The sequence below is a fragment of the Vicia villosa genome, linkage group LG3 (genome assembly GCF_029867415.1).
Source record: "Vicia villosa cultivar HV-30 ecotype Madison, WI linkage group LG3, Vvil1.0, whole genome shotgun sequence".
In the NCBI taxonomy this organism is placed as follows: Eukaryota; Viridiplantae; Streptophyta; class Magnoliopsida; order Fabales; family Fabaceae; genus Vicia; species Vicia villosa.
Window position 1 is genome coordinate 98,738,930 of NC_081182.1, and position 16,388 is coordinate 98,755,317.

The window sequence follows — 16,388 nt, forward strand, 5'->3', positions numbered from 1 at the left end:
TCGATGCTGAGATGACTGAAGATCTGAAAGGAAAAACAAGTGAGGCCACTGAAGACCTCACAGTGAAGCTTCAGCAGATACGAATTTTCGAGGCTCTTCCGGCAGTTGTTAACATGGTTAATGTTAGACGGCCTTTATCTGAAATAGAAGAACTAGAAAAATGGGTGATAAGGGAGAAAGGAAACATTGAAATCCCACCAAGAGGGAACAATCTGAAGGATTATCTCTGGGATTGTCATGTGAGAAATGGTGGAAAAATGCTGATGTGCCCAAGATGTTCAGTTATGCTAAATCGAAGGGTTCAAGCCAATTTCGAGAGGGCCCTGCGAGAAAGAATGGAGCAGCCTTGGAGAGGAGGAAACTTATTGCTGAAGGTGTACCCAAGGATTGAAGAAAGCTTGGTGGGTTTCTTGGTCAGATGTCACAACGATAACTCTGAGATTGCATTATGCCCTAGGTGTGGAGCAGTTTATGATGAATTACTAGCGAGATCATTCAAAAGGGTGTATTTCTACATGGGTCGGGAAACTCAGGGACTTCGTCCTAACTTGTATGGGTTCGATAACAGGACCTCATCAAGGAGGCCTGACAGCCCACACCCTAGAGCTCGAAGGGTTACATACAAAGTTCCTGCAGACATACCCAGGGATAGATGGATGCAAGCTGGTGCCAGAACCAACAAATGGCGAAGTTGGGACCAAGGAGGTAGAACTGCAATGGCATATAGGAAGCAATTCCAGACTTCCAATTGAGAGATGTACAGGTTGGAGAACTACAAAGGCAAAAATCCTATGTCCAGATCCCAATGGAGAAGGCACCAGAGGATGAAGAAAGCCCAAAGGGAATACAAACCAAGGGAGACTGGAGAATCAAGTAGCAATCAAATCCCAATGCAGGGGGCAAGGACGAATAAACCTCCAGGGGAGCATAAGCTGTTCGATTCTGAAAATGAGAAAGAAGAAGAAAAAATGCATTCCAGCCCTTGGAAGGAAGACGATAGGATGACAAATGATTTCGACTCAGACGGAGTATCGTCGATAAACCTAAATTGCAATGTTGTGTCAGTACTCCCTCATGAGTTTAACCAAGAAACAGAAGTTGAAGATTATGAGGAAGCTGATGAGGAAGAGATGGTAAGACACAGACCTGTGTGTTATTATGTGCTGAACAATGGAGCAGTCGAAGAGCAGAACGCTTTCTTCGAAAGGCCTGATGAAGGTATGAGGAATCATTTGAAACCACTCTACATAAGAGCCAAGATTGAGAATGTTGGCATTAACAAAGTCTTAATAGATGGGGGAGCAGCAGTGAACCTAATGCCCCAATTCATGTTGAAGAGAATTGGTATGTTCGATACTGATATAAGACCACATAACATGGTTCTGTCCAACTATGAAGGCAAGATAGGGAAAACGTTAGGAGTAATTCAAGTGAATTTAACTGTGGGTTCCGTCACCAGGCCAACGATGTTCATGGTGATACCAGCAAAGGCTAATTACAATCTTTTGCTTGGAAGAGAGTGGATCCATGGAGTGGCGGCTGTGCCTTCGACGATGCATCAAAGAATAACCATTTGGAGAGAAGATGGCATAGTAGAGAACATCGAAGGAGATCAAAGTCACTACATGGCTGAAGTCAATCAGGTCAATAAAACTAGTTTCGACAGGAATTTGGCGAACATAGGACCTTGCCATGCTGCTGAAGATATATACACTCCAAACAGAAATGCTTTATACTATTTGTCTTTACATCCTAATGGATTCCAATGGAATAGAGAGATAATGGACGGTCCAGAAGATACCCCACCGGTGGAGCATTTACCAACAATACGGCCAACAGGCTGGGATGACGACGTTGGTCATGTCTGAAGCATCTTTTTTCGAAAAGATTTCGGCTTATATAGCCGAGAACAAAAGAAACACGACTCTCAAAGCCGAGTTATCGCACATGACAGTCAGTACGGTTCAAAGAGAAGCAGAAACGAGGGATTCTGGAATACATCCTAACCCCCAATTCCTCGAAGATCCAGTTCAAGCCAAAGAAATCTCAGGAGAGGAGATGAGTCAAAGGCTAGATGCAATCTACGACGAAGAACCTTTAGGATTCGAGAAAGACCCAATGGGGGCAAATATCAAAATGTTAGCCCAAGACCCACTCGAAGAAGTAAATCTCGGAGATGGAGATCAGAAGAGGGTAACATACATCAGTGCCAAACTAGAGCCAACCTTGAAGGCAAAAGTCATCGCGTTGTTGAAGAAGAACAAAGATTGCTTCGCATGGGATTACGACGAGATGCCTGGTTTAGGGCGAGATTTGGTCGAATTAAAGCTGCCCATAAAGGAAGGAAAAAAGCCCATCAAGCAAACTCCTAGAAGGTTCGCACCAGAAATTCATTCGAAGATCAAAGCAGAGGTCGAAAGACTTCTACGATGCAAGTTCATCAAAACTACGAGGTATGTCGAATGGATTGCTAATATTGTGCCGGTTATTAAAAAGAACGGTTCATTAAGAGTATGCATAGATTTTCGTGATCTTAATGCAGCAACGCCTAAGGATGAATACCCCATGCCTGTGGCAGAAATGTTAGTAGATTCAGCCGCAGGCTTCGAATATCTAAGTATGTTGGATGGATATTCTGGGTATAACCATATCTTCATTGCAGAAGAAGATGTGTCTAAAATAGCTTTTCGTTGCCCAGGGGCCATAGGCACCTACGAATGGGTTGTAATGCCTTTTGGTCTAAAAAATGCTGGGGCAACTTATCAAAGAGCAATGAATTCTATATTCCATGATTTTATAGAAACTTTCATGCAAGTATACATAGATGACATTATGGTGAAATCTGTTTCGGATAACAGTCATCTGGACCATCTGAGCCAATCGTTCGAGAGAATGAGAAAACATGGCTTGAAGATGAACCTCCTTAAATGTGTTTTCTTTGTGCAGGCTGGAGATTTCCTGGGCTTCGTTGTCCACAAAAAGGGGATAGAAATTAATCAAAATAAAACAAAAGCTATTATGGAAACAAAGCCTCCATCCAAGAAGAAAGAATTACAGTCTTTACTGGGAAAGATAAACTTCTTGAGAAGATTCATCTCTAACTTGAGTGGACGCACGCAAGCTTTTTCTCCTTTACTTCGACTAAAGCAAGGAAAGTTCGAATGGCGTGCTGCACATCAAGAAGCCTTCGAGAAGATCAAGCAATACTTGATGCATCCACCAATATTATCTCCCCCAAGTGGGAAGAAACACATGCGCCTGTATATTTCGGCGTCAGATAATACAATAGGTAGCATGTTAGCTCAAGAAGACGATAATGGCATCGAAAGAGCCATTATTACTTAAGTAGAGTACTCAATGATGCAAAGACTAGGTATAGCGCAATAGAAAAACTCTGCCTTTGTCTATATTTCTCTTGTATTAAACTCAAGTATTATATAAAGCCAGTTGATGTTTATGTTTCGTCTCATTGTGATGTGATTAAACACATGCTATCAAAGCCTATATTGCATAGTCGAATTGGCAAGTGGGCGTTGGCCCTTACTGAGTACTCTTTGATATTTCAACCCCTTAAAGCAATGAAAGGTCAGATCGTTTCAGATTTCATTGTTGACCATGCAGTGGTTGAAAACCCTCAACAATATGTAGAATTGAAGCCTTGGAAGTTATACTTCGACGGTTCAACCCATAGAGAAGGAACCGGCGTTGGAATACTAATAATTTCTCCTGATGGAATTCCAACAAAGCTCAAGTACAAGATTGAAGGTCCCTTATGCTCCAACAACGAAGCTGAATACGAAGCACTGATTGCTGGACTTGAAGCTTTGTTAGAATAACTGTCAGAAATTGTGAAGCTATCTGGGTCGTGGTGGACCGGTTGACGAAGTCTGCACATTTTATACTAGTGAGAATGGATTATCCGATGGAGAAGCTAGCTCAGTTGTATATTGAGAAGATAGTTAGTCTACATGGTATTCCTTCAAGTATCGTGTCAGACAGAGATACGAGGTTTACGTCTAAGTTCTGGGAAGGTTTGCAGAAAGCTTTGGGTACTAAGATGAGACTAAGTTCTGCTTATCATCCGCAGACTGATGGACAGACTGAGAGGACGATTCAGTCGTTAGAGGATTTGTTGCGTGCTTGTGTGTTAGAAAAAGGAGGTACTTGGGATAGTTATCTGCCTTTGATTGAGTTTACCTACAACAACAATTATCATTCGAGTATCGGTATGGCTCCGTTTGAGGCTTTGTATGGTAGGAGGTGTAGGACGCTGTTGTGTTGGTACGAATCTGGTGAGAGTGCTGTGATTGGTCCGGAAATTGTACAAGAGACCACAGAGAAGATTAAGATGATTCAAGAGAAGATGAAGGCTTCTCAGAGTCGTCAGAAGAGTTATCATGACAAGAGGAGGAAAACACTTGAGTTTCAAGAGGGAGACCATGTGTTTATGAGAGTTACTCCTATGACAGGTATTGGTCGGGCATTGAAGTCAAAGAAGTTGACTCCATGTTTTATTGGACCATTCCAAATTTCTGAAAGAGTGGGAGAAGTGGCATATCGTGTCGCTTTACCGCCGATGCTTGCAAACTTGCATGATGTGTTTCATGTGTCTCAGTTGAGGAAATACATTTCAGATCCGTCCCATGTGATCCAAGTAGATGATGTACAGGTAAAAGACAACTTAACGGTTGAGGCATTGCCTGTGAGGATTGAGGATCGAAGGCTGAAGCAATTGCGTGGTAAGGAAATAGCTTTAGTTAGAGTAGCTTGGGGAGGACCGGCTGAAAGAAATGTTACCTGGGAGCTAGAGAGCCAGATAAAGGATTCTTATCCAGAGCTCTTTACCTAAGGTATGTTTTCGAGGACGAAAACTCTTTTAGTGGGGGAGAGTTGTAACACCCGTATAATTTTAATTTTAATTTAATTTGAATATTAGATTAATAATTATTATTATTATGGATTTTATGAAAATGATGGAAAAATGATGGTTAATGGCATTTGGGCCATGTGTGAGATTAGTAAGTAGAGGGGGTGTGGTGTAGTAAAGCCCTTACTAATTTAATATTATTTTTCATAAAATAATTAGAATTGGGAAAGAAAGAACAGAACGTGAAAAGAGAAAAGTTGGAACACGAAGAACGTAGAAGAGGAACAAAGAGGGAGAGACCAAAGAGCAAGAATTTGGCTAAGGTAAGGGGGGACTCTTCCAATTATCATCTCTTATTGTGATTATAGATGATTGGTGCATGATAGCTGTGTTGTTGATTCAATTTGATTTGTATGTTAGAGTTAGGCTTTTGAGTCCTAAGATTTGGTTTAGATTTTGGAGTTTTGATGTATGAATTGATGAAGGATGATAGATTAATCCGTATGAATGAATTCTATGAATAATAGAGTGAAAATTGGACTGTTTTAGACTCAAAATCGTGGACTGGTATGAGTAAGAACGAGTGGGTTTTTGACTGTTACGAAGTTGCAGGTTCTGGACATTTTTCTAGTGTTTCACGTATGAAACAGTGCCATACGCGTATGGGATGAGGTCATACGCGTATGAGGGACATTCCCCAAGGGCTATACGCGTATGATACGCAGCTGCCCTGTCCCAAAGTACCTTGTGCTGGTGATTTGCGTATGAGAGCGTATGAGGATGCTCATACGCGTATGGAATCTTTAAAAGAGGAAATTGATTCTGGTGATACGCGTATGGCGAGGTTGATACGCGTATGAGGTTGTTTTTAGGCCATTTGTGACTCTGATGGAATGCGTATGGTACGCGTATGAGGGATGGTGATACGCGTATGGACGCGTATGGACTTGATGATACGCGTATGGCTTCTGTATCTGAAATTTCTGTTTTGTGATTTTTCTAGAAAGTTCAATGATGTGTAACTTTCGATCTGTAGGCCTGTTTTGTATGCTGTTTGAGATTGTGTAAACCTTGTGATGTGATTCTGTGGTCTACTGATGATTGATTGTATTGAATGATGTTAATGTATATATGAACATTCTTAGTAATGATGATGATGAGGAAATGAGTATAGATGATGCTACTCATAGAGTGGAGATGATGAAAGTATGTTATATATATGTTTGCATGCAATCATAAGCATTGGAGAGGACTGAATCCTAGATGATGAGAGGATTCAGTGAATGGCAGAATTCCCATTGTGTGGAATTTATGCTGGCAGGGCCGTATCTGGATGATGATAGATCGGTCGGTGGGTGATTCCCATTGATGATGATTGGTACCACATGCATAGAGTCAATTGCATTCATTTGCATGGATTTTGATAACATGACTATATGTGTACTCTTATATTATTGTGATGATCTGTGTATGTATGTTGATGGACGATCTAGATATAGATGAGTTGGGTGAATAATATAACTGTTAATGTACTGTTATTTATAATGCAATAATATTTGTTAATTGCGAATGAGACTCACCCTTACACTATATTTTTCAGATTGAGGATAGCGGCTTCGACTCGGTGAGGATTAGCTCATGAGTCAATGTGTCGGTTAGCGTCGGGTCATGCTCTGATAGGTGTAACACTGGGGGAACGCTGTTTTTAGTTTATGACATTAACTCTATTTTATTTATCTTATTTGAGGATTAAAGCATATCATGAGTCGGATAATTCCTTTCATGCACTTTGAGTTGTCTCGACGCATAAGCGACTACTTATTGATTTTGCATCAATATGCCACCTAAACCCATCAGTGATGCATCACAATAAACCACAAATGATTTTGTCGGATTCGGCAAAATCAAGATAGGAGCACTAGTCAACCTCCTCTTCAGCTCTTGGAATCCTTCTTCACACTTTGCATCCCAAATAAAAGCTTGTCCCTTCCTGGTTAGTTTAGTTAACGGCAATGCTAACTTTGAAAATCCTTCAATAAACTTTCTGTAGTAACCTGCAAGACCAAGAAAGCTACGAATCTCTGACACTGACTTCGGAGCTTCCCACTGAGATACAACTTCTATCTTTGTAGGATCAATAGCAATACCATTCTTAGAAATCACATGCCCAAGAAAACTGACTTCCCCTAACCAGAATTCACACTTCGATAGTTTTGCAAAAAGTTGCTTCTCTTTTAACAGTTCCAATACCGTTCTGAGATGTTCAGCATGTTCTTCCTCATCCTTAGAGTATATTAGGATGTCATCTATAAACACTACCACGAACTTATCGAGATAAGGATGAAAGATCCTGTTCATATACTCCATAAAAACACCAGGTGCATTAGTAACTCCAAACGGCATTACAGAATACTCATAATGTCCATACCTTGTTCTAAAAGCAGTCTTCTGAATATCGTCGTCTTTCACACGTATCTGATGATACCCAGACCTCAGATCAATTTTGCTAAACACACGCGCTCCAACCAACTGATCCATCAAATCATCAATCCTCGGCAAAGGATACCGATTCTTGATAGTAACCTTGTTCAATTTTCTGTAATCTACACACAGCCTCATTGAACCCTCTTTCTTCTTCACTAGTAACACAGGCGCACCCCACAGAGAAACACTAGGACGAATGAATTTCTTCTCCAGCAATTCTTCTAACTGCTTCTTCAGTTCGGCCAACTCAGACGGCGACATACGATACGGTGCCATCGACACTGGACTAGTTCCCGGAATTAAATCAATAGAAAACTCCACTTCTCTTTCCGGTGGTAATTCATTCACATCTTCTGGAAAAACTTCTGGAAATTCACACACCACAGGTAATTCTCTACTCGCCACTTTTTCTTTCACATTCATCAATGAGAACAACATAAACACTGTTGCACCATCCCCGATAGCCTCATTCACTTGTCTAGCTGTCATTTCCAGATTATCAGTACTAACCTCTTCGGGAAAAATTACTGTCTTTGCAAAACAGTTGATATGAACACGGTTGAACTCCAACCAGTTCATTCCCAGGATTACATCGAGTTGTTTCAACGGAAGGCACACTAAGTCCATCCCGAATTCTCTGCCAAAAATGTCAACCGGACAATTCAAGCATGCAGACGAAGTAGTTACTGAACCCGACACAGGAGTGTCAATAACCATACTTCCATTTATATCAGATATCTCAAGATTCAACCTCATAGCACAATCCAACGAAATAAAAGAATGAGTTGCTCCAGTATCAATAATTGCAACTAAAGGTGTGCCATGAATGAAACACGTACCTTTAATCAGTCTGTCTTCTGGAGTAGTCTCTGACCCGGTCAAAGCAAAAACCTTTCCTCCCAATTGGTTCTTCTTTGGCTTGGTACAATTCGGACTAATGTGACCCTCTTCACCACAGTTGTAACAAGTCACACTCTTCCTCTTACAATCAGCTGCAATATGACCCACCTGGTCACACTTGTAACATTTCTTCTGATCATTCTTACACTCGTTCCGACGATGTCCCACCTCACCACAATTGTAACATCTGATACGAGCACTAGAATCTCCCCCACTGGGTTTCTTCCAATCAGCAGACTTACCTCTACCATATGGTTTACCTCTATCCATAGGCTTCTTCCCTTTTCTGTCAACTAACTCACGAGAGTGAGATAACTTCAGCTTGATATTATCCTCCTCAAAAATCCTGCTACAATCCACTAAGTCAACGAACCTCCGAATCCTCTGGTACCTAATACCCTGCTTGATCTCATCACGAAGACCATTCTCAAACTTGACACATTTTGAGAACTCACTGGCTTCATCATTGTTGTAGTGTACATAATACTTTGCCAGCTCCACAAACTTTGCAGCATACTCTGGTACCGTCATGTTACCTTGGACCAGCTCCAGAAATTCAATCTCTTTTCTGCCCCTGACATCCTCAGGAAAATACCTCCTCAGAAATTCCCTCTTGAATATAGCCCAAGTAACTTCTACACCATCAGCATCCAGTTCAGCCCTGGTTGCTAACCACCAGTCATCAGCCTCTTCAGATAACATGTGAGTGCCATACCTCACCTTGAGGTTCTCAGCACAATCAACTAAAAACAGCGTTCCCCAGTGTTACACCTATCAGAGCATGACCCGACGCTAACCGACACATTGACTCATGAGCTAATCCTCACCGAGTCGAAGCCGCTATCCTCAATCTAAAAAATATAGTGTAAGGGTGAGTCTCATTCGCAATTAACAAATATTATTGCATTATAAATAACAATACATTAACAGTTATATTATTCACCCAACTCATCTATATCTAGATCGTCCATCAACATACATACACAGATCATCACAATAATATAAGAGTATACATATAGTCATGTTATTAAAATCCATGCAAATGAATGCAACTGACTCTATGCATGTGGTACCAATCATCATCAATGGGAATCACCCACCGACCGATCTATCATCATCCAGATACGGCCCTGCCAGCACAAATTCCACACAATGGGAATTCTGCCATTCACTAAATCCTCTCATCATCTAGGATTCAGTCCTCTCCAATGCTTATGAATGCATGCAAACATATATATAACATACTTTCATCATCTCCACTCTATGAGTAGCATCATCTATACTCATTTCCTCATCATCATCATTACTAAGAATGTTCATATATACATTAACATCATTCAATACAATCAATCATCAGCAGACCACAAAATCACATCACAAGGTTTACACAGTCTCAAACAGCATACAAAACAGGCCTACAGATCGAAAGTTACACATCATTGAACTTTCTAGAAAAATCACAAAACAGAAATTTCACATACAGAAGCCATACGCGTATCATCAAGTCCATACGCGTCCATACGCGTACCATACGCATTCCATCAGAGTCACAAATGGCCTAAAAACAACCTCATACGCGTATCAACCTCGCCATACGCGTATCACCATAATCAATTTCCTCTTTTTAAGATTCCATACGCGTATGAGCATCCTCATACGCTCTCATACGCAAATCACCAGCACAAGGTACTTGGGGACAGGGCAGCTGTGTATCATACGCGTATAGCCCTTGGGGAATGTCCCTCATACGCGTATGACCTCATCCCATACGCGTATGGCACTGTTTCATACGTGAAACACCAGAAAAATGTCCAGAACCTGCAACTTCGTAACAGTCAAAAACCCACTCGTTCTTACTCATACCAGTCCACGATTTTGAGTCTAAAACAGTCCAATTTTCACTCTATTATTCATAGAATTCATTCATACGGATTAATCTATCATCCTTTATCAATTCATACATCAAAACTCCAAAATCTAAACCAAATCTTAGGACTCAAAAGCCTAACTCTAACATACAAATCAAATTGAATCAACAACACAGCTATCATGCACCAATCATCTATAATCACAATAAGAGATGATAATTGGAAGAGTCCTCCCTTACCTTAGCCAAATTCTTGCTCTTTGGTCTCTCCCTCTTTGTTCCTCTTCTACGTTCTTCGTGTTCTAACTTTTCTCTTTTCACGTTCTGTTCTTTCTTTCCCAATTCTAATTATTTTATGAAAAATAATATTAAATTAGTAAGGGCTTTACTACACCACACCCCCTCTACTTACTAATCTCACACATGGCCCAAATGCCATTAACCATCATTTTTCCATCATTTTCATAAAATCCATAATAATAATAACTATTAATCTAATATTCAAATTAAATTAAAATTAAAATTATACGGGTGTTACAGGCACAATTAGCTTCAGGATACAGGGTATCAAAAGAAAAACTAGAGGAACTGATCGAAATAAGAGGCAAGGCAATGGCTACCAAACTCTCCCAAGTGATTTGGAGAACTCACAATTAGGTTTTGCCAACAAAAAAGAGTTCGAAGTTTTGAATATAGACGCTTTAGCAGACACAGATTGGAGAAGTCCAATTGTGAACTATTTAAAAGATCCTTCGACAGACACGGAGAGAAAGGTAAAATATCGTGCTTTATCATACTTTTTAATGGGAAATGAATTGTTTAAGAAAACTCCCGAAGGAGTTTTATTAAAGTGTCTGGGCGAAGCAGAAGCATATTTGGCTCTCTCAAATGTACATAGCGGAGCATGTGGTGCGCACCAAGCGGGGCACAAAATGAAATGGCTTTTGTTTCGATACGGAATGTATTGGCCTTCTATGTTGAAAGATTGCATAGAATTTGCAAACGGATGTCAAGAATGTCAAGAACATGCAGGTATTCAACATACTCCTACAAACGAGTTAAGTTCAATAATAAAACCATGGCCTTTTAGAGGTTGGGCATCAGACTTAATTGGAGAAATTCACCCCAAGTCTTCTAGAGGTCAAATATATATTTTGGTAGGAATAGACTACTTCACAAAATGGGTCGAAGCGATACCACTTGTGAATGTGGATCAGGAGGCTGTGATTGAGTTTATTCAAAAACATATTATATACAAATTCGGAATCCTAGAAAGTATAACTACAGACCAAGGATCAGTATTCACTGGGCGAAAGATGCAAGATTTCGCCAAAGATATGGGGTTCAAGCTGTTTACCTCTACACCTTACTATGCTCAGGAAAATGGACAAGTCGAAGCAGCAAATAAGATAATAATTGGTCTTATAAAGAAACATGTAGGGAAAAAACCCAAGAATTGGCATAAAACTTTGGACCAAGCACTTTGGGCTTGTCGAACATCGCCAAAAGAAGCTACAAACACAACGCCTTTCCAATTGACGTTTGGACATGATGCAGTGCTTCCAGTCGAAATATACTTGCAATCAGTCAGGATCCAAATACAAGCAGAAATTCCTCCAAATACTTACTGGGAATTGATGATGAACGAATTAGTGAATTTGGACAAAGACAAACTCCGAGCGTTGGAGATGATAAAAAGACAAAACGAAAGGGTATCCAGAGCATACAATAAAAAGGTGAAAGGTAAAATGTTTATCATTAATGACTTAGTTTGGAAAGCTATTTTACCTATAGATCGAAATAATCAGGCGTTAGGTAAATTGTCCCCACATTGGGAAGGCCCTTTTCGAATCTTGAAAGTGTTCTCAAATAACGCTTATGAGATAGAAGAATTGACAGAAGATCGTAGGATTTTAAGGGTAAATGGGAAGTATCTGAAAAGATACAAACCAAGCATGCACGAAGTTAAAATTGAAAAAACGTAAATATTCAAAGGATGCTACGTAGGCCAAAATGGTTGAACAAACACCAAAATGGTTTCATGTTCAAGAATGTTATGTGGTAAGTAAAGTAAAACACAGACAAAGCAATATCAAAATGCATTTCATTAAGATTGGAGAATACATTACATTTCTGGAAAAGATTATGTTTCCAATAACAAAAGGGACTACAGAAAAGAAATATACTAGAGATAAACAAAAGGAGGCATTCAGAAGATTTTGGATAATAAAAACTAAGGCCTATAACACCTTCATTTAAGCCTCAAAACAAAGCACCCTCTAGTTAATCCTTTGCTCTAAGCCTTTCAAGGACAGTAGGGGCAAGCTTTCTGCTTCAAACATGTCTAGAGACCCCGAATTGCGCATTCTTCTCACTATGCCCTTTTTGAGGAACATATAGGACTAGAATCTTCCATAAGGAAGACACGTGACCACACCTTGGCGAGAAGCAGCCATGGAAACAGCTTCGACAAGCCCTTTGAAGATTAGCAACGGAAAGTTTATCTTCTTTCCCCGGAGGGCACAGAGTATAAACTCCAGATCCTCCATCATGATGCTGTCTAGGTTATGGCTTCGTGGGTGGAAGTTGCCCACCAAAAGCTGGTGCCAAATCTTGATGACTTTATTACTAAAAGGGTCCTTTTCCATGAGGGTCCTCAACATACGATAGGTGGTCATGTTGATGGTGTTGTCATCAAAAGCTTCTCCAAAATTTTCGCATCTCAGTAAGTCAGAGATGGTGGAAGGAGTGATGGTAATGTGAGCCCTTCGAACCTCAGATACGATAGTGGTCCTCCCTTCCGGATCTATGCGCAGAGACGCAAACATCCAGAAATCTACTAACATGTTGGGATAAACAGATCCCTCCAGGATTTCAGGATAGAACTGAAGATGTTGGTTAGCAAAGAGTGCGTTGAAGCTGATATGGTTTTCATCAAACTCCTCCTCAGAAAGTTTGAACTCTTTCTTGATACAAGCTCTGATGGTATTGTAGGTTAAGGGTTGTGCCATTTGAGAAAGAAAAAAGATTTTGTTAAACTCTGTGTTTGAGAGGATGCAAGAGGAAGAGAGCAAAATATTGATAAGAGTTTAGTGAAAGTGTGAAGAAAGGAGTAGAACGCTAACGCCTTATATAGACTATGTTGGCAGAAGGAACGGTTTATTTCTTGATTATTGATTGGACTGCATTTGGTATCCCCAAGAGAAGTTATGGCCTCCGCCGTTTCCTGCCTTGGAAGTTGAAAAGTAATCATGATTGAAAACTGATGCACGCACGTCTCAAATAGAAGTTTTGAAAAAGGTGATGTCATCATTTAATGATGGTTATGGCTAAGGGAAGTGGAAACGTCAAGTCTAGGTTCAAGGGGCTGCGAAGGGTAATCATGTCATATGGTTACATTTATTAAAATCACTGTGACAAATAAAAATATATTTTGGCAAATTTTAAGAATTTCTAAAATACTACTCATTACAACTGCAAAATTAGATGGGCGAAAGATAAAATTGCATATAGATTTTGGAGGAAGTTCGATTACAAAATAAACTAAGTACGGAATACAAGAAGAGTAGTTTAAGGTCCAAAGTGCTTAATTAAAATCTTTGGGAAGATTATCTTTTATCTTCGAATACTGAATCTCCCATAAGGACATATGACGTTCGATCAATGCCTGTTGTCTTTTCAGTTCTTCGATCTCTGGTACTAGCTTCTGTGTCGACTCGAAGTGTCGAATCCCCGACTGCGCCACTTCAGTTAATTCATCTTGATTGGTCTTTTGGATTTCTACTTGACGAGACTGGGCATCCTTTATCTTCCCTTTGAGTTACTCAATTTCCTGTTTCCAGGATTTGATATTCGCCTCACAATCTTCATATTCTTGCTGGTTCTTCGAACGCTCGAGCTTGAGGGTGTCAACCTTCTTTGTTGCATTGTTAGCAGCTTCCCATGAAGAACTGTGAGAAGTCACTTTTGCTGTGAGTTGTCCGTCAATATCCCGTTTTCGAAGGAGATTAGATTGGAGTTGTTCAATAAGAGAACTCAATAAAACAATTACTTCTGAGACTTCCACTGGAACAAGAAGTAAGTCCACTTTCTTCAGAAGGTTGTTTAGACCATAATATTTAATGGAATCCCTGCTGAGAGTTTCGACGAGGTTGGTTTCAAAGAACCTCTCCCTTCTCTGAAGAAGGAGGTTAGGAATATCATCCTTGTCACCGGCACCTGCCAAGACATTAGAAGGGGTTCCAAGCCCAAGGGGCGAAGCACTATCAACACTCATCATGGTCTTGAGGAAGCTCACAGGATCAGTTTTCTTGAGTTGCTCTAGTTCTGAGGGAGTAAGCATCGCAGGGGCCTGCTTCGAAGTAGTCACAGGAGTGACTGTAGTCCCAAGGTTCGAAGTTTCATTAGAACCAGGTGTAGGCAATTTGGAAGTTTCTTCTGCAGCATCTTGTTCAGATATAGTGTCTTCGCTGCCAGTTGGTTGTCCAGTTGCGTTACCACTATTCGAACATTGCGGGTTCTCCTCCATATTTTCATCTTGATGAATGGGTGGAGACTCATCATTTGAATGGCTTTCTTCAGCAGACGCAGTCGGAATGATAGTAGCAAGAGGTTGAGTGTCTTCGAGAACGGGAGAAAGCACATGAGATTTATGTTGAGAAACACCTGCGATGGATAGTTAGAATCTATCAAAACGAAAAAAAAGGGGCAGAAATTTCACCTGTCATTCGAAAGAGCGGACATTTACCTCGAAGGTTGTCAAGGTCAATGTTTAAACTTGAGGCTTTGAGATCAGAAGTAGCGGTACCAGCATCATCCTGCATTTACAAGGTAAAATGTGAACTTAATCATTAGAATTAGAATGTAAAGAAATGATTAAATTGTGAAACCCAAATACCTTGGTTGGGATGTTGTCTGGACTGGAGTTATGACTCTCCACGATGGGGATAGTACTAGCAGCCTTCAAGGGCGAGTCCTCAGAAGATACCTTGTCACTCGAAGAAGTGAGCTTCGAAGTCCTAGATCCCTTTCCTTTGGCTGAAGGGGTGGCATCTTTCTGTCTTTTCTTTATCGTTTGTCTGGTGCGAGGAGGAAATTTATCTTCATCGTCCGAGTCGGCTGTTTGAGGAACTTTTCGCTTCGAAGACGCTGGAGGTTTCGAGATCTAAAGTACATATTAAAACCAAGTGAGTAATATTCATTAATTTTCACAAGTTAAAATATAAGGTATCCATGTACCGTAGGCTTCTTGCCAGTGGTGACAGAATCGCTCCCACTCGCCTTGGTGTTCCTCGAAGTTCCAGAACCCTTTTGTACAGGGGCTTCCTTGATTTGTCTCTTTCGAGCAACAACTGTGAACAAAATATAAATCAGTATTTCAATGAAAAAGGAAAAATTAGTCGAAGGATTGTCTAAACCCCAACCTTCGGGTATTGGAGTCAAGACGCGAACGTGCTCAAGATCTATATGAAGATGTCCTTTGAAAGTATCCAAGGTATGTTTAGTCGGGACCACTCGTTCAGCGCGTTTTTTAGATTCTTCCTGAAGAATTTTTATGAGATTCCCACACACAAACCAGTCTGGAAAAGGAGGGCTTAAGGCCACCCCAAAATCAGCACTAGGAAGTGGAGGAAATTTTGAAGGATGAAGTTCAAAAGCCACTTTATAACGTAGTTCAGGTCGAACAGACGTAGGCAATTTCAACTTATCCAGTTTAGCAGAAAACTTTTCACGTAAAGTGACCGCAGTCTCACGAACGGTCCGACTAAGGTCATCAGGCCTGTAGATAGTTTCAAAGAACTTTTGAAATGCTTGGATTTCTTTAATATGAGTCGAAGTACCTTTTTGAAAATTCTCCTGCACATCAGCAAAAGCTTCAGTTAGTTCCCGAGTAAGGCTTTCAGCATTAAAGATTTGCGTAGAGTAATATTCTGTCCACCATTGATGAAAATCTATGGTAGAGTAAAAAGCAGGTTCGAAGGAAATGGGAGACAAAGTGGTGATGCCAACATATCGGGAGATTTTTGATTCATATTCATCTTCTGCCAGATGTGAAGTGTGTAGACACATGTGATTCCTTTTGTCATACAAACACTTTGGTTTGAGTTGAACCAGCCCAAATTGTCTTGAAACCAGATTTGGTTGATAGCAAAGGAGACAGCAATGACTTTTTGAAGATCGAAGTCGGTGATACAGCTTTGGGATGAGGAAAGCTTCCCAGATGGCCATAGATTCAGCTTGTTGATTAGGAGAAGTTGCTGGAAACTCTCA